General features: G+C 37.9%; 1 non-coding gene across 1 annotated transcript; it reads left to right on the top strand.

The window, feature by feature from the left end:
- The first annotated feature begins 5539 nt into the window (after positions 1–5539).
- On the top strand, positions 5540–5658 carry LOC120599640 (5S ribosomal RNA). The gene has a single exon (XR_005651965.1). It is a non-coding gene; the product is annotated as a 5S ribosomal RNA (ribosomal RNA).
- The last annotated feature ends 21057 nt before the right edge of the window (positions 5659–26715 follow it).

The following is a 26715-nucleotide window of genomic DNA, read 5'->3' as shown; positions in this document are numbered from 1 at the left end:
CACTTTTTAGCAGAGGCTTTTTTGTTTGTTTTCTTCACTTCTTTGGCATTACATTATAGTAGATTTATTGCTGTCCATGTGCAGTGACTAAGTAGAAATATTGAAATTTCAGATAAGGGGGCTGAATCACTTGAAGTCTTTTGTGCTGTTATCATGGTTATTGTGACTCATACACAGTATGTATGTGTGTATGTGTGTGTTGTATATATATATATACATATGTGTGTATGTGTGTGTGTATATATATATATATATACACACACACACACATACACACATATATATGCATATAGCTGTATGTTTGAGTGTGCAAGTGTTTGAGAGTGTGTGAGAGTCTGCAGCAGTAAAAATTCCTCTTTGCATCCCTAAGTCAGCACAGAATTTAGTTCTGAAATTTTTACACAAAAGTAAAAATTTTTTTCTTGTAGATTAGCTGGAAGCGCTGCTCATACCTCTATTGTGGACTTTTAGATTTGAGGCTGTGATTGATAGCGTGTGTGTGTGTGTGTGTGTGTGTGTGTGTGTGTGTGTGTGTGTGTAAAAAGCTAATCCTATAAAAGGAAACTTACAATTTTCTTCTCCCAAGAACATTTAATAGCATTAGCTGTGAATTTGTTATTTTTTTAAAGATGCTATATTATTACAGAAAATGTCCTTTTTAAAACCTTTTTTAAAAATTTAAGATGGCAATTTCCTATGCTTTAGTCAGAAATAAAACAAAAACAAAAACAAAAACAAAACAAACAAACAAAAAGCCCTAAGTAAGACATTCCATCAAAAAAAAAACTGTTCAGCGATTTCTGTTTTTCTAGCTCTGCAGGAGGGCTTTGCCACTAGACTCTTTTGAGGAAATTTGTGTTAAGAAGAGGAAAATAAAAGGAAACAGAAGAAACAATAAGGCTGCTTCAGTTCTGATCAGTTTTATCTATCCTAAGGACTTCAAGACTCTCTAAAAAAAGAACTTTAATTGCAGTTTATATGATTTTTTGGTCTTGAATTCTTCTTCCTTTTTTCTTATTATTTAAGAAATTGATTCCCAATTTCAAATGTTTGTTAAATCTAGTTAGCTTTTTTAATGAAAAGTTGAAGACTAACGAAACCGATTTATTCCACAATAAGACTCAAAAATCCTATCCATTACTAACCAGAAAGATGTTCAAGGAACACATATAACTTTAATTCTCAATATTTGAAGAGAAAGATAAAGGCAGAGCTTACTCCCACTTCCTACCCCCCAATACTCATTCTCCCATTTCTCTGTATCAGTAAACCCTGGAACCCAGAATAAAGACAACTTACAGAGCTAGATAAGGTCATATGAGTAAGGTGTGGCCAGAATTGGTGTGTACAACTTTTGGGAAATGTAGGTGGCTTGCCTTTCTCCTTTTCTTTTCTTTCATGCTACCATGTGGATGTGATGGCTGGACCACTTAAAGAAAAAAAGTTTTTTTTCCAGTGTGTATCTTTTTGGGAGTCACACAGAGGGAATTTGACATTACATTCATATAAACAGGGCTTGTGATTAAAAATTCTCAAGGCTTACATTTTTTTTCTGCTTCACCCAAATCCAAGGCCAAAGCCCAACAAGGCATATACGCCCAACATCTCCTCCTGTAAAGCGTGTGGAATGTCTTTTCCCCTTCTCCTTTAAGAGTGTATATATTCTACGGTGACAGCTTTACACCAAAGCTTTTTAAACTGACCTATTCCCTTGCTAGAGCCCCAGACTGTATGGTACAGCCCAGTAAAAAATGAGTTATAGGCCCCTTGAGGATTTTTCAATAGTCCTAAGACAAGCGCTTTCTCTACTGCTTGCTTACCTTTCGAGATTCACACTTTTCATCTTTGGCCTCCAATCCATCCACATTTTCCTGCCAGCCAAGCCATGCGTTCAAATGACATTTTAAATATTTTATTCAGCATTTTAGTTATGCCTGGAGGGATTAGTCTGTCATGTTGTTGGAAATAGAATCTAAATTCTGTTTTGTTTCATCTTCAAAAAATAGTGCTTACTTGATCACTTTATATTCATCAACATTACTGCTTTTATTACCCCATCATCCCTTATGTTAGACACCGAGCTATGGGTTCCCTTAATTTGCTTCTTTCCTTTAATCTTTTATTTTATCTTTTTCCCTCCTTAGTCTTTCCTTTCACCCCATATCACCTCTCCTCCTCCCTCTGCCTTCTCTTCCTCTTCTTTCTTTTTCTCGCTGCCCCCCATTTTAAAAGGAATTCAGGGGTTCAGAACCCAAGATACCAGTGGATTTTAAGGAAGAAGTAAAAAAATCACTGTCTACTCCTCCAGTCAAGATTATATTGTGAACTCTCAGTTTACAGGCATTTGTATTATAAGGCATACCAAGTTTCAAAATGATTAAAAGATCAAGTTTATTCAATACACATTAACCAAATACCTGTTATAAACCAGTGACTGAGGACCCAAGAGAATTAAGGTGTGGTCCCTGTCCTGAAGCCCTTGCAATTGACGGAAGCTGACATACTGGTTCAGTCACTGAGCATATGCCTCCTACTAAGCATGTCTCCCATTTGGCTTCAGAATAGCATGTAACAGTTGGAAAAAGGAAAGCTAGACAGAGGCTTATTGATGAAGGAGATGAGTTCATTATCACCATGGACTCTCACCAGACTTAAACTATCATGACATGGTGCCTTAGACTTTGTCTCATTCATTCACATAGCAACACCTATAGAGGGCCTTCTATGTGTCAGGCACTATGCTAGGCACTGGGGTTCTGTGAATGAATAAGATCTTGACATCAAATAACCAATTATGTGGAGTGATTATAAAGTGTTCAGTGCAGTGATGGGGTAAGTACAGGGTTCTAAGTGAACACAGGGAGGGGCAGATGTGGAAGGTTTTTTTCATTAAAAATAATCTGTATATGGATGTTCCTCTTTAAGAGACCCCACGTGAGCTTATACTGTAGTTTAGGAATGAGTGACTGAAGTAGTTCAGCCCTTGAAATTGGAGTTTTATCTGGGAAACAAACACTATATTTTAGCTTTTATTACAGATGTATGAGACGATTTTTGGCCTCGAAAAATCACAAAACATTTTTCTTGTGGCAGGGTAGTTGAGCTCTCACATTTGGGAAAACAGGAGGAATCTTCTGCTGTTTAATGGGTGGGTAAAATAATCAGTGAGCTCCAAATTCAAGAAACAGATCCCCAGTGAGTTTGAACATATATATCAACCTGAAAGGATAAAAGAACTGCTTGGTGACCTCAAATAATCCTTTGCAAAAATGTTGATACATACCATTACAAAAAGTATTATATTGCCCTTCAGTTTTGAACACATCCTAACTGAGATGGGTGAAAGAATGACCTAGAGATAGGATTTATTCTAGAGGCTCATTTTCCAATTATAATGTAAAGCAAAAATGATCGCTTTGATAAACCGTCTTTTGAGATCATGGTTTACACTAGTACCCCAACACCTGTAAATTGTATTAATACAAAATGAGAAAACAGATAATTCAAAGAACTGTAGTTTGATGGACATTTCTCAGTATATATTGCCTTTTTTTCTTGGGTATACCAGTTGTCTAGAACAGGGCTCAAAGGATGACATCCTGCATGTTCTCTTGGTTGTAGGTCACAGCTGAACAAACTGCTCTGGAGTGCGGAGGGTCAGTGAAATGTAAACAGAAATCAGCAGTGACCTACAGAGTCATCTCAAGACATAATAAACACCGTCTTCATGCTCCTTCCCACCTTCTGCTGACTCAGGTATTCCCCAGCACCATGGGGCTTGTCTTCAGAGTGATATTTCAAATCCAGCAGACCATTGTGTTTGGAGCAGATTTTCCTAACTGTGCTTTTAATTTTGGTAAAACATAGCTCCTTTAGCTGAAAAAATGTCATCATACATGTGGAGCTTCATTGAGAAAGAATAAAATGCTTTTTAGAACACCCCATTAGCTTTGGCTGCCATTAGTTTTGCTCTTCTGGAAGAATTTCTCCTAGATTTAAGGGATAAAAACAGAGTTCTCTTTCCAATCCAGAATAGAATTTTGTGTTTGAATCATTAGCTTTCCTTTCTTTGAACCCCCCCACCCCTCCAAAGCCATCTTGTCCTTCCGTATTTCTTTACGAAGGGGCATACGGGCCAGTATTAACCTCTTGCCAAAGTAGGGTTGGGCCCATAGTCATCCTGTTCCCTTTCCTTGAACAGCCACAAATCAGGCAGGAGAGCCTGCATTAGTTCCTGCCCATTTGGGTGAAAACACTCTTTCTGACTGTGCTTTGGTGTCAGCTAGTTTATACTTACCTACGGAAATATTTTAAGACAGAGTTGCTTCCCTGGATCTGAGGTGATTGGATCTGGCAAGATTGGACCATACACAATGTTCCCTGTGCAAGGGAGAGAAGAATTAAGATTAGGAAGCCGTATGAATATACATGAGAATGCTCGCCAATTTCTGTCATGTGCAAGATTCACATAGATTTGCTTGCCCAATGGGATAGCCTTGCAGAAGGCCTAATGCCCGATAATATCTGGCATTGTGCTGCTAGATGTAAGTTAATAAGGTTGATAGCAGGAACTTTCCCCACCCCAGCCCCAAGCCAAATCAAACAAAAAGCTCAATCCATAACCTACAATAGCTTAACCCAGATGGTCATATTTTCTTTAGATTGCAAATCATTTCCAGTGAATTCATTAGTTTCAGTGTTTCTTCTTTTCTATTCTTGTAGTTAACATTTTGGTTTGCCAAGTTCTAGCCATCCGAGAAAAGGAGAGATCAGATGCTTACAATTAAATAGTTCAAAGTCAATGATAATTGGTTAAAGAAAGCAAGTGGAATAAAAAGGATTGCAGATTCACTGGTCTAAAAGTTAAAACTTGTTGACTGAGACTTATACTATTAGATGGTCAGTTTTACTTGGAACTCAAGTGCTCATAAAAGATAAGACAAATAACAATGGCATCAAGGAGAAGATAGGGGTGTTATGTTGAAGGGATGGTCCAGACTCACCAGTTGTGTTGGCATCATTTTAAATCCCAGCAAAATTTCCCAGGGAAATAAAACAAGAAATCAACAAGAATCTGGAACTGAAAGCCTAGAATATTGGTCATTAACCTCTTTAACTCGGATGATTCAGGGTAGGAAATCTGATGAGAAGGAAAAAAAATTAAAAGTTAAAAAGAAGGAGAACCCACAGAACTCTGACTCAGAGAATTATGTGCATGCATTTATATCTTAGCAATTCTTCGTCTTGCACTAGATGCATTTAAAAAATGAAAAGCAAGAGCTTGTGACTGGCTAAAAATAATTTCAAGAATTTTCCTCAGTCATTTTTACCCAACACCATCTTGATTTCCAAACTCATTACCTTGCTTGGCAAATAAAGATGTTCTTAGCTTACTTTAAATATTGTTTCTTCTTGGACCTTGAAGTCAACCCTGGATATGTGAAACTCATATATCCAAGCTCATCTCCCTTTACTTCTGTACAGCACTGCTTAAACCTACCACCTGCCTAAAATTTTCTCAGTTTAGAAGATTCAACTTGTCTATGGCCATGCCACCCTGAACAAGCCTGATCCCATCTGATCTCAGAAGCTAAGCAGGGGTGGGCCTGGTTAGTACTTGGACGGGAGACCACCTAGGAAGACCAGGTGCTATAGGCATAAAAAATAAAGTAAAAAATAAAAAATAAAGGATTGTAAGATGCCAAGGTCCTTGCAATCTGTGAGGTCAACCAAGGGTTGCCTAACCTGAAAAAAAAAAAAAGATTTAATTTATTCTTCAATACAAAACAAAACATATCTCTTCCTGGACATCTAAGCACCATTCTGCTGCCTGTGTCTGCATGGTCTTTGTTGGCATATGTGCTTTGCAAGGGCAAGAACTAGGTCTTTTGTAAGTTTGTGTAGTTTCTACTCCTGCATCATGACCCATATGGACACTCAATAAATGTTGAATCAAAGTGAATTACTTTCTAGTGCATTTATTGGCACATGTACTTCAGTAGGTCAAGATCCATCTCTTTTTGCAGTGCTCAGTTGTTTTCTTTTTGAATTCATTCTCGACCAGGCCAGAGTTGTTGGATGTATCTGAAAATTGTTCACAGCTTGCTAAACAAGGAAGCAGCATGATTGCATTACTGTATTGTAGCCATGTCCCAGGTTTACCAATCAAGGAAATTCACTTATGTTGTACAGATGGTTGTTTTTTCTCTCTTATTCTTTCCTCTCCCTCCCTCCCTCCTTTCTTCCTACTTTCTTCCTCCCTCCCTCTTCTCTCTCCTCTCACTCTCTTTCTCTTTTTTTACTTTCTTTTTAAGAAAACTCTCTTGTGAAGCTCAAGCACTTAGAACAGGATGAACAGCAGCAAAGTACTGTCTTTTTCAGCCTGGCAAAGCTGGACAAATGCAACTCCAGAAGACAGTCTTCTTTCCTCAATTGAGGAAGATTACAACAAGTATGAGCTGAATCAAGGCTGGCTCCAACTCTGCCCCTGCGTGGCCTTGGCCCCACCAGCAGGAACACTGAGTTTCTAGCTTCAGGCTTTCAGTCCCCTCAATAGCTTAATGGCTCACAGGGCTTTTATGAGCAAGCTGGATAACAATGTGCCTTTATGACAGGCTGACTCTTTTTTTCCCCTTTTAAATCTCAAACCATACTGTATAAAACATTCTGTTTTCTATCGTTCCATCAACAAGGACTGAATAGCTAAGGCAAGTGCCCCTGCAGCACTCGTTTATTTCCTTGAATTTTTTTTTCACAATAAAAAATAAGGGGAAAAGAAGGTTCAGGATGTGAAAGATGGCTGGTAAAGGCCTCTGTGTGAGGTCCTTGGCGAGATAATCTCATTCTAAAGATCTGGGTGACTGGAATTTCCCTTCCTCCCATCCCTTGCAGACATTACCCCTCCCCAACATCCTTCTAATACAAATCCTTAAGCATTAAGTCAGGCGGAAAATGAGTCTACTCTACATTTATCTTCCTGAATGGCAGTCAACTCCCGCTTAATCTTTCAACATATATTTGTTCAATGGATCAACAGATTGTGTAAGCAGCATGACGGTTGGGTTTAGAAATGTGTCTGCTCATGTTTGGTTTGTGCTGAACCATTGACCATTTTGTTTGTGAATCCATCATAAATTATATCTCTGAGTTACCCAGTACTAGGGATGGATGGGGGCAGAGGACAGTGCTCATATAAGCGGAAAGAGTTTTTTAGTCACTGTCATTTTCCAGCATTGAGAATGCGGACTTGTTTTATTTTGGGATGCTTTTTTATCTTTTCGAACTAGAAAACTTCCAAGTTAATACCTCCCTCTTTTCTCAGAGCTGTGTCTCACATATTCTTCTCTTATCCTTTCCCCATTGAAGCAAAGCAGGCTTTGAAGATACAGAGTAAGTAATAAAACAATATTTAACATATGAATAAGGTTAAGATTTAAAAACTTATGACTGTCCCAATGTCCTATATGAACATATTGGTTCAAATCACTGCTCCTTAAAAATAAGAAGAGTTTATTTGGGTGTTAGAAGTTTGAAGCATTGGTGAGTCAATTCATGATTCAACTGATTAGACCTTTTAATTTATTTTTTAATGAATTGTCAGTTGTTTCACTAAATTTCCAAGTTATCATTTAACCAGTCAAACAGTATTTATTGAGCATGTACTGCATTGAGGGCGATGGAGAGACTAGAAAAAGACAAGACAAATTTTCCTCATAATATATGGTATTATGAGGATTCCTAAATAAAAATGAGAGGAAGAGAAAATTTGTGTTGTAGGAGTACAGTTTGTACACAAGAAGGAGCAGTTTTCAGGGAAGTATTATTCATTTATTTGAAAACTGTGCAACAGTATTTATTGAACACCTACTCTTTTTTGGGCACTGAGTATATAATGCAAAGTAAGATAGATTTACTTGGCACTCTCATAATGATTAAGTTTGAAATAAATAGGGGTGTGAATGAGGAGGAAAAATTCAAGTTAGCCATCTTGTTCAAGTCAGGCTTGAGGTCAGGAGCTGCCTGAAGCCATTGCTTGCTGGTTCTCAGTAGATTTTGCATGCCAGAGTGGACACTTGTTAGATTAGAAGGACATTTCCATATATTTCAAATGAATGAAGGATAAGAATTCCAATTTTAAAACTCATCTCTTGATTCTTTTTTTTTTCCTACTGGGAAACATTAACCAGTATTTTTTTTTTTTTTTAGTTCAAGCTATTTTTAATAGTTATAGGCGAACTCGTCTGCAGATACCAAGTCAAAATCTTTGCAAATGGAGATATCCTGTTATAGTGATTCAATGCCGGTTGATATCTCCACACACTTTGGATGTGGAGTAACAGTAATAGAATAAGATACATAACATCTAATTAACAAAATGCCAACAGAAAGTCCTTTAGGAACCACTGGATTAAGACTTTCAGGCTTTAGAGTGTTCTAGATTTGATGGCATTGAAAGTCACAGAAAAGCTGCAGTCCTAGATCCAAATTTGACAGTGATGGTTCCCTTGATTGCAGAAAAAGAAACTCACCCAAGCCATCCCAAGAAAGAAGAAAACGTTCTTATGAGGTTTTAGGAGTCTATCAGGAAATAGAGCTAGTAGATGGGCCTTACAAGGCCATGTTGCTGGGAAGATAAGGGAAGCACAGCCTTTCCTTGACTAATGTAGGTTTAAGCAAACTTTGAGTTAGGTATGAACCCTGAGTTCAATAACCTGAGGACCCCAAGCTGTTTCCCGTACTATGACAATTCAGATGAGGGCACGAACAGAGTGAGCAATGGCCTGTGTCTTTCATTAAGAGTATTCTACTTATGCTGTTTTCCTTACACCACAGCTAATGGACTCAATAGACTCTAAATGTCCCTCCAATCTGATTAGGGTTGATCTAGTTATTTATAATTGCTGAGAAGCATAACATAGTTTTGTTTGCACTGTAGTTTATTATGCAATATTTGATTTCCTCTAAAAATAGAGGGAAATTGTAATATTCAAAATGACCATATCAGTCAATGGCAGTGACAGAAATTAGAAGCCATATTCTGCCATATGGACTATGGTTACCCCGAAGTTCCTGAATGTAAGAGGAGAATAAAATTATCTATTATTTAGTTATCTCTGATAAGTATAGAATCTTTGCTAATAAGGGCCAGGAAAAAAAAAAAGCTATGTTTCCTCCTTCCCTCCTCCTCCCCTCCCCTTCCTCTCCTCCTCCTCCTTCTCCTTCTCAGGCGTGTTCCTGAAACAATGCTGCCTTGATTTGGCTTTCTCTATTTCCCCTCGCCATTTTAAAAATTTTTTTAATTTTTTTTTTTTTATGTTTCAGAGCAGGAGTTTCCATCATAGAGTGTGAAAACTCTGGAATCCTTGAAATCTTTCAAGGTAGATATTATGGGGGACTGAATTGTGTTTATTCCAAATCCGTACATGGAAGCCCTAACCCTAAGTGTGACATGGCCTCTAAGTAGATAATTAAGGTTAAATGAGGTCGTAGGGGTGGGGTATAATCTGATAGGGCTGGTGTCTTTATAAGAAGAGGAAAAGACATCAGACAACTTTCTCTCTCCCTGTGTACATAGAGGAAAGTTCATGTGAGGACATAGTGAGGAAGTGGCCATCTATAGTCCAGGAAGAGAGGTCTCACCAGAAATCAAGGCTGCTAGCACCTTGATTTTAGATGTTCAGCCTGCAGAACTCTGAGAAAATGATTTACTGTTGTTTAACCCACTCGGTCTGTGTGGTATTTTGTTATGACAGCCTGAGGAGACTAATACAGATATTTTTATATATGAGGAAGCTGAAATTCAGAGAGATGGAGTAACATAAGGTATTAAGTGGATAAACCACTTAATTTAAAAACAAGCCCTTCTGAATCTCATGACAATGGTCTGTCTATTTCCTACTCTGTCTACCTATTTAATTCTCCGAAAGTTTTAGTGTTGAAAACTCTTACTGGTGTCAAATTTATAGGCGGGTCAAAAAGTTTGGTAAGTAGTGACATGCTGGGTGAAACCAGTGGCAGAACCTGGACAATCCCCTTTAGTATTTGTGGGTTGGCTGTGATGAGGGAGCAAACTGAATGCCCTGGAAGCTCTGCTCCAGGCAGACTTAGTGCTGAGTCACACGAAGGAAGTCAGTTCTTCCAAGGGAAGCAGAGAAATGGGGCCATTGTAATTACCAGCCAGAAATGGATTTGGGAAAGATGGGAGGAAGCTAGTGCATTCTCAGGCAACCTCCTCCTTGTATCCAGGCTGGGCAGAACTGAGACCATTTGGAGCAGTCCAGGAAAGTAGATCTCATGTAGAAGTGGTGAAGATTTGAATAGAATTGGCAGCAACAGTCACTGTTAAGGAGATTTTGAAAAGCTGTCAGTTAATTTAACAACAGTCTGCCTTAAAAACAAAATCGCATGGATTTACATAACCTTCATTTGTATTTGCTAAGCAAAGCATTTCATCACACTTTTCTCTTAATTTTTTATCTTCCTTATACAATGTTTAATGTTGAATTTCATCACTATTTTCTTTTTGTCCTTGGATGATGGAAGCCTCTGAATTTTCCCCCTTTTCTCTTTACTTTAGAGAGAGGAGGAACACTTAGAATTTGCCCTGGAGATACAATGTCTTCCAAATATTAGCTCAGGGAATAGAAAGGCTCTGAGTTGCCATGTGCTGTTGTTTGCTGGAATAAATAATCATACAAAGGCCTTGCTCTTTTTGCTCCTTTCTCTTTGAGGAGAGTTCGAACCAGGGTTATTTGCAGGTATCATCTTGAATCCAATTGAAAGACTCTGAATATCTTGGCTTTTCAATCTCGCTTTTTCTTTTTCTTTTTTATCACCACATTCCTTTTTATTTCTTTCTAGGTTCTTGACCTTATTTTTTTATTTCTCTCAAACAATAGGAGCTCTTCTCTGTGTGCGAGTCTGTGTATATGCGTGTGTGTCTGTGCGTATGTGTTTATGTGTGTGTATGTAGTTGTGTGTATCTGTGTGTCTGTGTGTCTGTGTGTGGGGGGTGGATGTGTAGTGTTTCTCTCCTTTAAAAGCAATGTTGATTGTACCATTGTTTAATTCTCGAGGCTCTGCCATCCATAATTATAATTGTTATGTATCGATAGACTAAAAGGCAAATAAATGGATAAACTATGAGATTCATATCAAATACAAATAAAGATCTTAAATATCTATTCCCCACATCTATTGCCTTTTAGAATGTTAAATGTACAAAATGCCATGAGATGCCTTGAAGAAGGGTTATGACACTCTGGGCTCAGTTTTCCCCAGTGTTCACTCATGCACCTGCTTTTAAAAACAGATATTTTCTGTTGAAAGAGTAAACACCTTAGAAGCTAAAAGTCATCAAAATTCTGCCTTTCCCTATTCATCATACATTATACTTGCCAAACACAGATTAAAGCAAATTATTAACCTACTCAATTACAATGGAACTTCTATGAAAATGTCTATTACAACTGCATTAATATCTCATTAGTTCATCATGTTAATGTTATTACAATGGTTACCAAAGGAATTGTCACTGATTGGTACCTAATTTTGAAGGGTTGTTGCCCCGAGCATCATTGGAAAGGGAGGCTCGAGAGTAGAGGTAGAAATCTGCTTTTTTGTCTTCTTCCCTAAAAGAAAAGAATAAAAAAGAACGAATGAATATTCCTGGCAAAAATATGCTGCAGAGGCTGTCTGAGACTCAAGATATAAATCTATTTTGACAGGTGTAGTCATTATTCTTACCATCTAGGATAGCATTATTCCTTTGTTTTAATAGCAGAGATAGCAGGAAGACAAAATTTGCCTTCATGTGAATGCATAAAAATATAATACCAATTAGCTGATATAATTAAATTATTACTAATGATGATAATAGCATATCTGTGTCTTCACAATGAGCATGTAGCTCTGCTTATTTACATCTTTCCTCAAAGGAGTTCAACTAGATTTGTGGAAGAGTTAAACCACTCCCACTTCTTCATTCATTTGCATGCATTAAAAGAAATAAAGCCTAGAGGATAATTGTGCCATTTTATAAGGAAAACAATGTCTGCAATTTCATGCCTTTAATTTAGGTAGTAATCTGTCCTGTTTGGACAGGTTGGTTTGTGTAGCCATAAGATCGGTGGAAACAAGACTGGGGTCCAGGTTTCATGTCATGGGGTGAGTGTTAATCTCCATATGCTTATGGTCTCTGGCTGAAGGATGGGGGTCCTACACAGCAAGCTAGAGCTGGCTTTTAAGACCAATATAAAGAAGATAGTCTGTTGCTGATACTGTCTTATTTTCTATAATTTTCCCACCTGTCTCCCTACTTTTCTCTCAAACTCCAGAGCTCTCATGATCTTTTCAATGAAATTTCGGGGTAGGTTGTCATAGCAGTTAACCTTTCGAATTGCTTCTATTTTTTTTTATTTTTTTTAGGAAAATAAATAAATAAATAAATAAATAAATAAATAAATAAATAAATAAAAGGACAAGCTGAAAATGACAAGGGAAGAGTTTTTGGAAGTTTGCAGAGAAAGGAGAAATTATGAAATAGGACTCCTAAAGAGTAGGGGAGCAAATCATGTCAGAAAATGTTGAATAGGGCTTATCTGGTGGCTCTGAGGCCACACTTGAGGTCTGCACAAACGTTGAATGGTAAGCCATCAGTGTGGCTGTGGGGCTTTCTCCTGCTGTGTTCAGCAGTTTGGATGCAGGCACCTGGTCTGAATGGAATCTTGCTGGGTGTGTAAGGTACAAGGATATAGTTGGCATATGCAAGGAAAACGTTATAATAAATGGATTGTGAAATCTAACCAGGGTTGAAGGGACCAATAAGACTGTGTCACAGCGAAATGTGATAGGGGCAGTCAATGGGAAGTCCCAATGTAGTTGAAGAATTATTGGATCAGTATTTTCAGGGCGATGATCACAGAAAATAGGAGATGGTGATCTAAGTCAGATGCTTGAAATGGAAATACTGGAGGCAGTACAGTTGTTTGTAATAACAAGGTCTAGGACATTAATATGGGAGTGAGTAGAAGGTAGATTATTGCAACAAGGGCAGGTTAATGTGTTAATCTAATCTAATAACACGTTTCCACATAACTGGGGAGTTTTAGTGATTGGGGGAAACTGTAGTTATGGATATAGAGATAAGGCGCAGAGGGGAGCCTAGCCCATTTTCAGGCTTTTATTCTCTTTTTGAGAATAAAAGCAGCTCCTGATTGGAAGAGCTGATCTTGAAGTGGTGCCTGAAAGCTCCAACTAGAGCAAGGAGGGGAAGGCAACTTCCAGAGAGGAGTGTGGAAGCATAGGAGGCTTTGAGTTCCAGGGGGCATAGTGCAAGGTGTTAGGGAGTCACCGAGGGGTGGGAGATTGAGTCAGAATAGAAGTGCAAACTCATATGGGGATCGAGTCTAACTGCTGAGAAGTGAATCTGAGGTGTGGGTTCCCTGTCGTGATTGGAGCGACAGGGATGAAATGCATGATACATGTCATACTGATAACTTTAGAGGGATGTGGAAATCAGTTTTTTGAATAGTTTCCATCTGGGAATAGTCTGTTACATAATGTGTAATGGTGAGGCAGGAGACATGTGGCAGTGCAGTGGATGGAAGGATCTTGCCAGGAACACAAAGGGTTCTATGGATCGTTCTTAAATTATGTTCTGGGCCATTTAGGAGTGGGAGGGATAGGAAAGTTTCCCCAAGAATGAAGAGTTTAGTTTAGAAATTTTGAGGTAAATAGTCAAAGAAGAATAATAAGAAACAGCTAAAAGAGTTATTTAAAAAATTTTATAATGAGTCTTTTGGGACTATTTAACTAAAAACGATGTGTATTTATTATAAGAAACAAATTAATAAGAATTAAAGGCAGAGTTTCTAGAAATATAGAAATTGTTTTAAGAGAAAACCGAATAAAGGGTATATGAGGCATGTGTGGCAAAGACTGTTAATTGTTTATCCAAATCTCCATTTACTTCTTCCTTTCTAATTAATAGAACCTGAATTTTTAGCACAGCACATCACTGTATAGAGAGTATTTCCCCAGCCTCCCTTGAAGTTAGATGGGACCAAATATCTAACTTTTCACCAGTGGGATATGGTGGAAGTAGGATGTACCAGTGGTAGATTAAAGATAGCTACAAACATTTTGGCATTCCTCCCACTGAGATATGGTGTCTATATTCCCTTGCCTTAAATCTGGTCAGGCTCTGAGGCTGTTTTCTAGCTGTTGTGCTGTGAGAAGCTCAAGTTACATGCAGAGGCCATATGTGGGTACTCTGGTTAAGAGTTCCAGCTGAGTTCCCAGCTGACAGTCAGCATCACCTGTCAGACATGTGAGTGAATCATTTTGTATGTCTATCCCAGTTGAGCCTTCAGATGACACAGCCTCATCTCACTGTAGCTACCCCAAAGTGAGAACTGTCCAGTTGAACCCAGTCAGTCCGCAGAACTGTGAGAGAGAATAAAAGACTAAGCCGCTATGTTTTGGTACAGTTTCTACACAGTAATAGAGAACCAGAATAGTATCTTTGTGGTAGATGGTATTATTATTACTTTCATTCTTTGCTGTCTATGCTGTGAGAGGATTATATATCCATTCCCATTGCCATTGCCATGTGGCTTGCGGTGCCTTCCTCTAAGAAGGGTATACTCTGCTTCTAAATTAATGTTGAGTTTGGCTACATAATTGACTTTGACCACTGGAATGTGAGGAGAGTGACACATGGCACATCCAAGAAGAAGGTATAAGAGGAATTGCATGGTTTAGCCAATGTTCATCGCCCTCTGCCAGGAGACTGAAGGCTGCTACTTCAGCTTCGATCTCTGTGTTAGTGTTCTAGGACAATAACAATATGCCACAGACCACCATAACAATATGCCACAGACCAGGCAGATTTGAACAACTGAAATTTGTTTTCTCACAGTTCTGGAGGCTAGAAGTCTGAGATCAAGGGGTTAGCAGAGTTGGTTTCTTTTGAGATCTGGAAGGGAAGGATATGTTCCATGCCTTTCCTTGTCTTTTAGATGGCTATCTTTCCCGTGTCTTCACATCATCTTTCTTTTGTACTTGTCTGTATCCAAATTTCCTTTCTTATAAGAACATGAGTCATATTGGATTAGGCCCACCCTAATGACCCGATTTTAACTCAATTATCTCTTTAAAGATCCTGTCTCCAAGTATAGTCACATTCCAAGGTATTATGAATTAGGATTTAAATATATGGATTTTTAGGGGAACACGATTCAGCTCACAACAGTCCCCAAATGGGAGGAAATGTAGAATGGAGCTGCAGCTGACCCACAGCCACCCTGTGGAGAGAATGAGAAAGAAATGTAAGCCCTTGATATTTTGGAGTTTGTTGCCAATAGCATAACCTAGAATGAGTTAATCAATACAGCTTTTTAAAGGAAGGGGAATGTTCTTCTGTCTCCCTTTTTCCTTTGCTTTTATTTTATTTTTTATTTATTTTATATATTTTTATTTTTTATTATGGTGGCATTGGTTAACGAAATCCAGTAAGTTTCAAATGTGCAATTCAACGGTAAGGCATGTATATAATATATTATTGTGTGTTCACCACCCATAGTTAGATTTCTTTCTGTCACCACATGTTTGACCCATTTTACTCCATCTACCTCCCCACTCCCCCCTCCACCCTCTGGTAACCACTAGTCTATTGTCCATGACCATGAGTCTCTATTTGTTACCCTTTCTCCTTTGTGCTGCTTGGAATATGGACAAAAAAGTTGACACTTTTAACTAGCTTGGAACATGGGGATAAGCTAAATATTGCTGAGCCGTGAGAGGAAAGAAGATCAAGTCCTTGGTAACTATGAAGCTGCCACACCTATCGTGGGCTGGCTACCTCTAGGCTTTTTTTTTTTTTTTTTTTTTGGTAAAAAGCGACTTCTATCAAATTTAACACAGGAGAGAAAATGATAACAATACTTCTTGAATTAGAATTATGGTCAAAGAGGAAGGAGATCCAAAATGGGCAAAACGATTGTAAGGAGAGGTTGAAGCACCCCTTGTTGTGAATGTGTGTTTTCCTTTAAATTGTATTTCGCATATTAAAAAAAGAACTTGCAAATGTTGAGTAATCCTGGCAAACATGAGGTATGCTGGATTATCAGATATGGGCAAATGCCATTTGCTATTCCAGTTTTCAAAAAAGAGGAAGAGAGATTCTGCAAACTATTGAATTATGAGCTTTATTTTATTTCCTGGAGTTCTAAGAAGAGGAAGTGGTTGGGTCATCATTACAGTAACCTCATTTCCTTCTTTGACAGATATATTGGACTATGGTGCCAGGGGAAGTGTGGCAGAGTGTACTTTTGAACTAAAGCGAGGCATTCAAAGGGCTTTTCAAAATGACTTCATAGATAAATTAGAAGAATATTGGTTGGATAGAGGATTGAAAGAGTGTGTGAAGAGTGTAGGCGAGAGCCTGAGGGTAGTTTCTATTTTTGCCTCTTGCCTTGAAGTTAGCTTCATGGTAAGTATTGGCTCCCCCTTGTGGTTAAAATATGACTTCACTGATACCTGCCATGAACAGGGGAGGGTGCCTTCTGTCTTCCCTGTGAGGAGTGAGGAGTTTCTTGGATGCTGACAACAAAACTTTTCTCATATTTTATTGACTTCACTTGGATCAGAAGTCCATCACTGACCCAATTTCTCTGCACTGGGAAAGGGATAATCTACTTGGCTTGGGGCTGAGTGGCTAGAGGTGGAGTGGCTTCCTCCAAAACACATGGGACAGGAAGGGTGGGATTATGTAGGCATAGAGATAGCTAAAGAGAAGTAAGTAGCTAACAAAAGAAGAGGGAGTGAATTATTTTGTAGGCAAACACAATAGTCACTATTTTTGGAAGATTTTGAGGATAAGATTCTTCAATTCTTTAATGTAAAAGTTTAAATTTTGATGAGACAGGCATTCTGATAGATCTGTCAGGATTACATTAGCCACAAAATACGCTCCAGTTAATCAGATGAGTGAACCCAAGAAGCAGAATTGTTTATCATTATCCGTCTTGTGACAGAGACATGTTTGCCCCAAATTATGATTTTGGTTTAATTATAATCAAGGTTAACACTTCTACTTGATTATAATTGACCAACATGTTTACCTTCTTTAAAACATTAGAGGAGGATTATGTTCTCAGAATGGATAAGAATAACAACCATTCTTTTTTTAATTACTGAAGAACATGTATCTAAAGATTTGCATCAAATTGCTCAGGTATAAATTAAGAAGGAAGTGCCTGAATGTACTCCTTTTTTATATTGTTTGAAATACTTAAACTTCAGTGTGATTTTAAAGGAGATATCGCAAAAAAAAAAAAAAAAAGTCTCTCAAAGGATCCTTACGTGTCTTGGATCATTTTATTGAGCTCATAGAGACAGAGTCTATTAAAACATGCTTGGATCTGTTCAATACTTGCTGTTATTTTTAACTATTCCTCTGTTAATGAAGCAAAGTATATCAATGGTCAATGGTAAAAAGTCCTCCTTGAAATTAGCTTATTCCTTATGCTGAATATTTAACTGAGAGATCAAAACATGCGATGTATTGGAAAAAAATTAGAGACCACAGAATTTGGGTAGATATTTGGTAAAATGATAGATCTGTAAATTTGGAGAAGTGAAGAGAAGCCCTTTTTGGAGATAAATCATCCTTTAGGATGTGTTCTGCAATACATAAATCTAAGGATTTCAAAAAAATTAAATAGTTTTTTAGGATGAGATCTTGTCATTCAAAATAAGATTTAATGATGTCTCTCAGCAGGAGATTGTCTCCGGAAGCCATCTTCATCCCAAAATAGTTAAATATTCTACAACTTCTTATTACTCAAACTGCGGTCCATGGAAGATCATTGTTATGGGGAGCTTGTTAATCCTGAAGAAACTCATATCCATCCTACACCTGTTGAATATGAATCTGCCTTTTAACAAGACCCCCAGGGGATCTCTGTGCTTATTAAAATTTTATCATAGATTACTAAATCTCAGGGAATTTCCACAGTCTACAGAGCAGGGGTTCATAGGCCATAGAATTTGTGCTTCTATACTTTCTCTTATAAAAGTCCTTCAGATATATCACAGAATTTCCATTTCCATTTACTGTGATGGTTATATATGCTGTTTCCTGCTAAAATCTGTATTACTTTTTTTTTTTTTAAATGAACTATCTCTAGAACAAAGGCTTTGATGTTGAACAACCTAGGTTTGAAATGTGGATTTACCACTTTCCAACCATCTGACATTGGGCAAATTGCTTCAACAGTTAAAACCTAGTTTTCTCATTTCTAGAACCTCTAGATTCTAGAATGAATTTCTAGAATATCATCTGTATATGATATCATTCTTATACTGTTGTGAAGATGAATTTGGGCGAATTGCTTCAACAGTTAAAACCTAGTTTTCTCATTTCTAGAACCTCTAGATTCTAGAATGAATTTCTAGAATATCATATGATATTGTATATGATATTGTTCTTATACTGTTGTGAAGATGAATTGAGATGATGTGGGTAAAGAATGTAGCTCAAGGCCTTGTACATATAAAGAACTCAGTGAATATTACTTCTCTTCCTTCTTGCTGGAACATGCAATCCATTGAAACCTTAGAGTTATCTATTACAAATGATGTAGACAGAGACTGCAGTCTCGCACTACATAGCAAAATTGTAATGTGGTTCCTGTAAAACATCAGATTTTAAACATCTCTACTGTTCGAGTAAGTGATTCTCAAAATGATATATAAATAATTAAATAGAATTGAATTGTTTAGTGTGGTCCATCTGGATGCCAAATTGCATTCGCCAAAATGATAATTTGGATTTTAACATAATTGATACTTAGTACTGTTTCTGTGTCTGATTTATCAACAGGCTTTGCCACTTTTTTGCTGTTTAGCTTTTGCTCAATGACTGCTTTTTGGTTTTGCTAAAAAGTCTTCATTTTCTAATTTTCCTTGACTTTCCTGAAATCTTTGTTTAATGAGTCCGAGTGGTACAGTCTCTGGTGCTCAGAAGTGTGGCTGGATGGGTCCTGATGAGCTGTTGAATGATTGCTTGAGAAGCAGAAAGATGGCCTGAGGTGAGAACTGTAAACATTTTGGACCACCATCCCAGGATAGGTGAATTGTGCAATGATAGCTAGATAGCATGGCAATAGTTGAGGCATGGAGGACCCTAAGGGCAATGCATAGGCAAATCCATGTGACCGATGGTGTGGTGACCGCTCTGGGATCCTCTCCCTAAATGAGCTACAGGTCTCCACAATTCTTTTCTACCCAGAGAATCTCACAACGTAGATTTTCAATATATTGTCATGTATTTAATTTTTTTAAAATCACAAAATATAGTAAAATATAAAAGAGAACATAAAAATTACCCATATTCCCACCACCCAGAATATCTCATTTAACCATCATTTCCTATCCCATTTCCCTTCCTTCCAAAGGCAACCACCATCAATAGTTTGGTGTGTGTCATACCTTTATAAAAATTCTCTCCCACCCCCGCTATCTCTATCCCTGTCTCTACCTCTATCATCTCTACCTCTATCTCTCTCCGTATATCCATACCAATATATAATATTATTTTGTGAGTGCTTTCTAAAATGTATATAATCGTATGAAATTATATCATTATTTTTGATCATTGCTCGTCTCCCTTCAACTTTATGCTTCTGAGATCCAGCCACTGAGATACACCCAGTTCATTCCTTTTGATATAATGCTAATCAATTTCATTTAACAGTAGTTAATTTTACCAACCTTTTTTCAGGATTTGCAGGTTGTGACTGATATCTAGCAACCATCAGTAGAGCTGAGATACACTGGCATTTCTGCCTCCACCCTACTGGTTTGCTTATTTAACTAGTGGCTGCTAAGTTCATTAGAGATTAGAACATTAATTGAAACAATACTCATCCCTCTTGATAAGGGGATGAATTGTACATTTTATTCTTTTGCCTCAAGATATAAAGCCTATAAATGGAGTATTTGTACCCTTTGGTGAGCTCAGAAACCCTAAATAAAGGACAACTCATTTGGTAAGAACAGGACTAGTCCACTTAAGTGTTCTCGAATTTATTGGCTATAGTGAGATATAAACCAATGAATAAATTACTTCCATGTCTAGGCAGGTCCAGGCTTACTTCAGCATTCGCAGCTCTCCTCTCTCTTTGGTGGCTAGAGAAGGAAGTTTCTATGGCTTCTACTTGTCAAGAAAAATGTGTTTACCCTTATTAGTAAAGTCAACAGAGTAATAACACTAAGATCTTTGAGGTCATCTTTATGCCGCACTGAATGGAGGAGTTATTTTAGTAGGAATGCTACCCTCCACATAAACTATACTTTCTAGTTGCCTCAAGACTCTTTATCTTCTGATCCCTTTATTAAGAACTTATTTCAAATTGTCAAATAAAAATGTAGCTGTTTAAAGTTGTATATTGAAGTGAAATATAGTACGAAGCAATTAATGACCCTAGATTTTGAGTTAGGTTCTTACATTAGGGGGAATGAGCCTATACGCAGCAACAGGAGTATGTGGGTGTGCATGTGTCTGCACACACATGAGTATGTATGTGTAGGAGCCATACTTTTGATTAGTGTATAAACAAACATATCATAAAGAAATTATGTTACGACTATCCTTTCTGCTCCATTCCAATCAGATTTTTCTCCTTATTGCTCAACTGTAATCCTGGTTAAAGTCACCAGTAAACTATGCATTGCCGAATTTAGTACATAGTTAGTTTTTAATCTTCATCTTACTCTACCCCTTAGAATATTTGACATAGTTGATTACTCCTTTTTTGAAACCTTATCTTCATGTGGCTTCTAGGGACGACACATTCTTCTCCCTTGCTTGTGCATTCTTTTTCAGTCTCTTTTGTGAAATACCCTTCACCTTCTAGACCTTTATGTGTCAGTATAGCTTTCTATTTCTTTACTTTTTTCTATTTATGATTAGATGTGATCACATCTAGTCCACACCTTTAAGTATCATTTATAAGGTAATGATTCCCGAATTATATCTCTAGTCCAGATCTCTTCTTCGAGATTCTTTATGTCCAGTCTGCCTCTTTGGCAACTCCTTTTGGAAAATAATTTGCAACTTCTCCTTACAAAATGTAAAACTACAATCTTGAGTTCCATATCCCCAAACCCTGTGGTCCCAGTATTCCCTATTTCAATAAATAGCACTTCTGTTTACCAAATTGCTTAGGCTACAAACCAAGAGATCATTCCTGATTCCCATCTTCCTATCTACATCCATTTTTATCTGCAAATCCATTGCTTTTGTATTGAAAATATATCATATAGTGACCATTTATCACCATCTCCTCTGCTACCACTCAGTCCAAGTTGCTATAGACTCTGGTGTCCACTATGCCAACAACCTCAAGTAGCCTCCCTCTTCCACCTGTCACTTTACAGAGTGGTTACTGCATAGCAGCCAGAATGATTCTTTTAAAGCACAAATCCAATTGTGTTATTTTTTTGCTTGAAATCTTCAGATGGTTTCCCATCACGCTTGCAATGAAATACAAAGTTCTTACAGTAGCCTATCATGTTCAATGGGATCTGACCTTTTTTAGTCTTTGCACTTGCTATTTTCTCAGCCTAGAGTACTCTTTGAAGACATTCAGATTTTTGCACAAATGCCGCTTTGTTAGTGAAGCCTTTCCTTACGACCTATCTAGAGAGCATATTCCTTCTAATTCTCTTAACCTGCGTCATCTTCTTATTTATTTATGTAGTATCTGTCTTGTTCCACGAACATATAGTTTAAATGGGTAAGGACTCTTTTATTCACCTATGTATCCCAGGCCTGAGAATAATGCCTGGCACATGCATTTGTTCAATGGATTAATGAATGGATTCTATTTCATTCTGTCCCCTCCTCTATATTTTCATTATAGCTATAATTATTGAAAGAGTAGCATTTTAGGTAAGGTTGTCAGGGAAGCATCTAATTTTCCCTTGCTTGTATCCTCATCCTGCCTCTGAAACATTAATATTTCTACAGATGTTTTAGGAACAGTGGTACCTCATTCATTTCTCAGTTCCAGTCTTTCTCTTAAGTGTTTTGTTCAGCTTCAATGAATTGTGGGTGAGAAAGATATAAAATCAACAGAAATGTTATATGTAGGATACCTTTGCTTGTTTAGAATAAACACACAAACCCTAAATCACAAGAAGTTTACTGTGTACCACGAGGCCTCCTGCTACCTCAGAACACTGCCAACATAAAATACCTTCAAACAACTTGTTCATCATTCAATAATAAATGATAATAAAAAAGAATTATCAAAAGATCTAGTCAAAGATACTACCTATTGTAAAACACAAAAGAAGCAAAAAAAGAAACTCACAAAAAAAATCATAAAAAATGTTACAGTGAAGCAGATGGAAATATCAAACACATATCCAGGATCTCAGAGAATTAAATAGAACAAATGCCATTTTAAAACAAGAACAGAAAGACAAGATACAAACATTCAGGAGAAAAAAAAATGATAAGATATTAGAAGGAATTTAAATATGAAATGTCTAGAGTTCAGGAAAGAAATGGAAGAGAAAAATGAAATCATCACAGAAATCGAGGTTAGTATTTGGAGGTGATTTATGTTGGCAGTGTTCTGGGGTAGCAGAGAGGTCTTGCTGGTACACGGAGAAACTCATTTTAATTTAGGGTTTTGAGTGTCGCCTAGTTGATGCTTTCATCCCTGATGGTTTAACATTTTTCTTAAACTTCAGGATCTCTCCTCTCTCCCGCCTCAGCAACAAACTCTTTTCAAGGAAATAATGGGAAGTCTATGTGTTTCTTTTTCTATCCTGGCCTCTCTTGTTATTCCTGGCTGCTAAAAAGGGGATAAGACATGGAGGAAAAAACTTTTCCCTCACCATTTTATTTCACAGACTTGTGGATCTCTGCTGGTAATATCAAGGAGTTAGGGCTTGGGTGACATTTTTGGACCTTTCTTAAATATTGGACATTGCTGAAATATCCAAGGGGGTTTTGAAGAAGGAAAATATAAGCACCCCTTAAGGTTTCCATATTTTGTTTTCTATTCACGGTCATCAATTTGCCATATTTAGAGAACAAATCACTTTACTGGAATTTCTGCATAATAAGTATCATATGAGCATGAAGATCCTGCACTCCCCAGTTGTGTGAATAGATTAAATTAGCTCTCGTCCATCTAGGTAGCTGCCTGCCTTGTTAACACACACAAAGGTACATCATAACATAAATGTGAGAAGGGCGAAACTTTAGGAAAAAGTGAGCTTGTGATCTGATGCACAGTTGTGTCGCTGGCCCTATCTCCACCTTGGTCTTCTCAGCGAGGCATCATATGATAAGAAATGGCACGGCTCTAGGCCAATTAAGCCATTCTCTGGATCTTAGTAGTCCTGATGGCCTAACCAAGGGGTTTCACCTGAACAAGGAGAACATAATTGAATCAGCTGTTTTAACATCAAGCTACTTTAAAAATGTTGATGGAATACCGTATCTGCCTTGGTGTTTAGAAATCCCTTAGTAAATGGTTATTAGGCCTGCTCCTTTGCCTCTCCTACTCTCTTTTCCTGTGCGTTCTCTTGGCATTGCCTGATAGAAATATCCCCAAATCTTTGTACACTTCAGAAATATGCTGTACCCTGAATAAGTCTCACAAAGAATATGTTGACAGACTTTGCATCAAGTCCATAAAATTCAAACATAAAAAAAAAAATTATGAGCCTGGGTCAAAGAAGCTATTTCCAAGAAAACAGTTGGACTCCGTGCAAAGGATTTTTGACACAGAACATACTCTTATTTTAGACAATCAGTGGGAGACTAGCTGGTCCCCAGCCATGCATAAATCTGTCCATGTGCAATTGGTAGCAGTTCCTAATTGGGGAAAAGGAGGGTGGGAACGGACTGGGGAGAGCAGGCTGAGACTGGCAGACCAGGCAGAGCCAGGAGGGAGAAGCACAGAGCTTGCTGCCGCCCTTCCTGAAAGCCTCCACCACGGGACTGTGCTAAAGAATAAATCACCACCTTTTCTGGAGCTCAGGAAAATAAGACCATAAATAACGAATAGATGTGCCCGAGTGTATTGTGGAACGGCTGGATGTTGAGAGAAGAGCAGGAAGCGTGTATCCAGGCCAGGAGAAGGGCAAATAGAGCTGCATTTGCTGAATACAGTGAAAAGCTGAGTGGCTCAATTAATTTTTATGAAAACTCCTGCCTGTACTCTGGCTATCCAGCCTGTACTCTTTGATAGGGGGAAAAAAAAATCAATGCTCTTGACTCTTGGTGGGTAATACATTGTAAATAGCTTGGTTAGGGCAGTCATAGCTGGCTAGAAGGCTTGTTTCCAGGGACTGGGTTCACTCTCCAGACTTCTCCCCCTGAACTTCCTTCCTCTGGGTTGGATCACATAGTGCCAACATTGGAAAGCCTCTTTTGTAATTTTTTACTCCATTATGTTGCAATTTTAACATCTTATGCATTTGGCACTTACAACATTTTTATAATGGTCTTTGGTTTATTTTTGGCTCAGTTTTGCGGCTCACTGCCAGGCCCAAACTTCTGTTGTGTAGCTGACCCAAAATAGTTTCAAAGGCTCAGATGTAATTTGATATCAAAATTTTCTGCTCACGTGTTTAAGTTAGCCTTGTAAGTTTTGATGTCCCCACAAAAGTTTTCCCAGTTACTTAATTAGACTGATAAGATGTGTTGTACATTTGTTACATGAGGTATGAAAGGTAGGTGTTCGTGTCGCTTCCAGGAAAATCCAAATAAAAGATGCCTCTACAGTGAGGTGCTTTCTACAAGTCAGAAGAAGTTCCAGATATATAGAAGTAGAAATTGAGCTGACATTTAAAGGAATATAAATATGCCACATAGCCAGCTAGGCTGATGAGGGTCCTTGTTAATCTTCATTATCCAAGTTCTCATAACTATGTATTACTGCTTCTACCACCACCAACTAATGACGATAATTACTATTCTCTGATAACTTATAATGTGCTGAACTCTTTACCATTTATGACCTTGTTAAAGTTTCTCACTGACTCTTCATAGTTGGGACTATTTTCTCCACTGTTTTATAGATGGGGGAATTGGTAGTTTAGAGCAATGGTTTCCAAACTTAGCTGTAGAATTCCCTGAAGGGCTTTCAAAAATCCCAATCACATTTTGGGCTTAAAGTGCCTTTGAGATACCTAATAAGAGTTGTCCATAGGAGGCATCTGGACTAGAGATGTATATTTTTTGTGGCATTAGCAGGCTGTTGAGGGAGAGTCATGGATAGGAGTGCCAGGAGACAAGGAATATAGAGTGAAAGGAAGAAAAGACCCAGGGATAAGTTTTGAGAGACTCCAAAATTTAATTGCCAGAGGATGATGAACCTTTGAAGAGAATGAGATGGAGCAGTTGGTATGAAGAAAAACATGTGTTTTGTGTCACTTGGAGCCAAGGAAAGAATATTTTAAAAAGGAGGGAGAAGTCAACAGTGCCAAATGCTGCTCTACAGGGTCAAATGAAATGAGGACAAAAATGTCTATCTTTTTTGTGGACATGTGTGTCATTGGTGGCTCTAGAGAGAGCTGTTTTGATGTATTGTTTGGAGGTAGAGGACAGATGGAAGTAGTTTGAGAAAATAGGGAGAAATAGACATCAACTTCTCATGTGATCATCCTGTCACCTTGGCTAAAGGCAAGAAACCAACTGTTCAGTTCAGAGAGGCAGTCCTGGAAAGCTCTTTATAGCAACAGGAGAGCTCCCAACTTTCTCGTGGGGGTTCCAGGGCCGCTGGCTGCTCCTTCCACTCTGGAGGCTCAGATTCCTCAAGTCACTTGCAGGTTAAGTGAGTAAATTCTCCAACTCAAAATGAAAGTCACATGCGCTATCAATATAAATGTACTTCAGGGGACAGAAAGTTGAAAGTAGAGAATGGCTGCAACATCTGGGACACTGAGTTATTGTGTCCATTGACACAGCTACATTTGTAAGAAAAGCCTTTAAGCATCTCCCAGACACCATATCACATATCACGTGTTAAAGAAACGAAGGTGCAGTCATATGTGGCAAGTGTTAGAGCTGAGATTTCAAGTTGAGTCTACTTCTCTAAGACCTCTGTTCTCTGGTCTATAATGCCTTGACCACCACCCAGGGGAGGGCTTATCTCTGCAGAAGATAAGTTCTCTTAGTTCTTTGTATGTCTGTAGAAGGCTTGGACTACATGAGACATTTCCAATAACAGGACTTCTTTCTAAGCATCTGCTCCTACCACCAGGACCTTCCTCATCCCCTCACAGATTATATTACTGTTCTATTATAATGGTGGCCTATTCTTCCATAAGGAATGGATATTAAATCCATCTGATCATGAAAACAATATATGACTAACAATAACAGGAAAAAAACCAATGGCAAACAATAGAATGGGGACATTTATTATACGTTATATTATATCTTGGATATATATTGACATCTCTGGAAAGTTTTGTTCTGTCATTCCTTTCATATTATTAAGACCAAGATCTGATCTTGAGAGTTTTAAATGTTCTCTTATTCAAACAAACTCTCTTAGTAATAAAAGCTACCATTCTAACATGCCACCTAAATGTCAAATATTTTGCAAACATTTTATCTAATCTTCAGAACAGCTACATGATATAGGGTTTGCTACCTTTATTTAACAAATGAAGAAACTG

The sequence above is a fragment of the Pteropus medius genome, unplaced genomic scaffold (genome assembly GCF_902729225.1).
Source record: "Pteropus medius unplaced genomic scaffold, Ma_sr-lr_union100, whole genome shotgun sequence".
NCBI lineage: Eukaryota > Metazoa > Chordata > Mammalia > Chiroptera > Pteropodidae > Pteropus > Pteropus medius.
The sequence above is the reverse complement of the archived record's forward strand: the minus strand, read 5'-3'. Positions and strand labels throughout refer to the sequence as shown.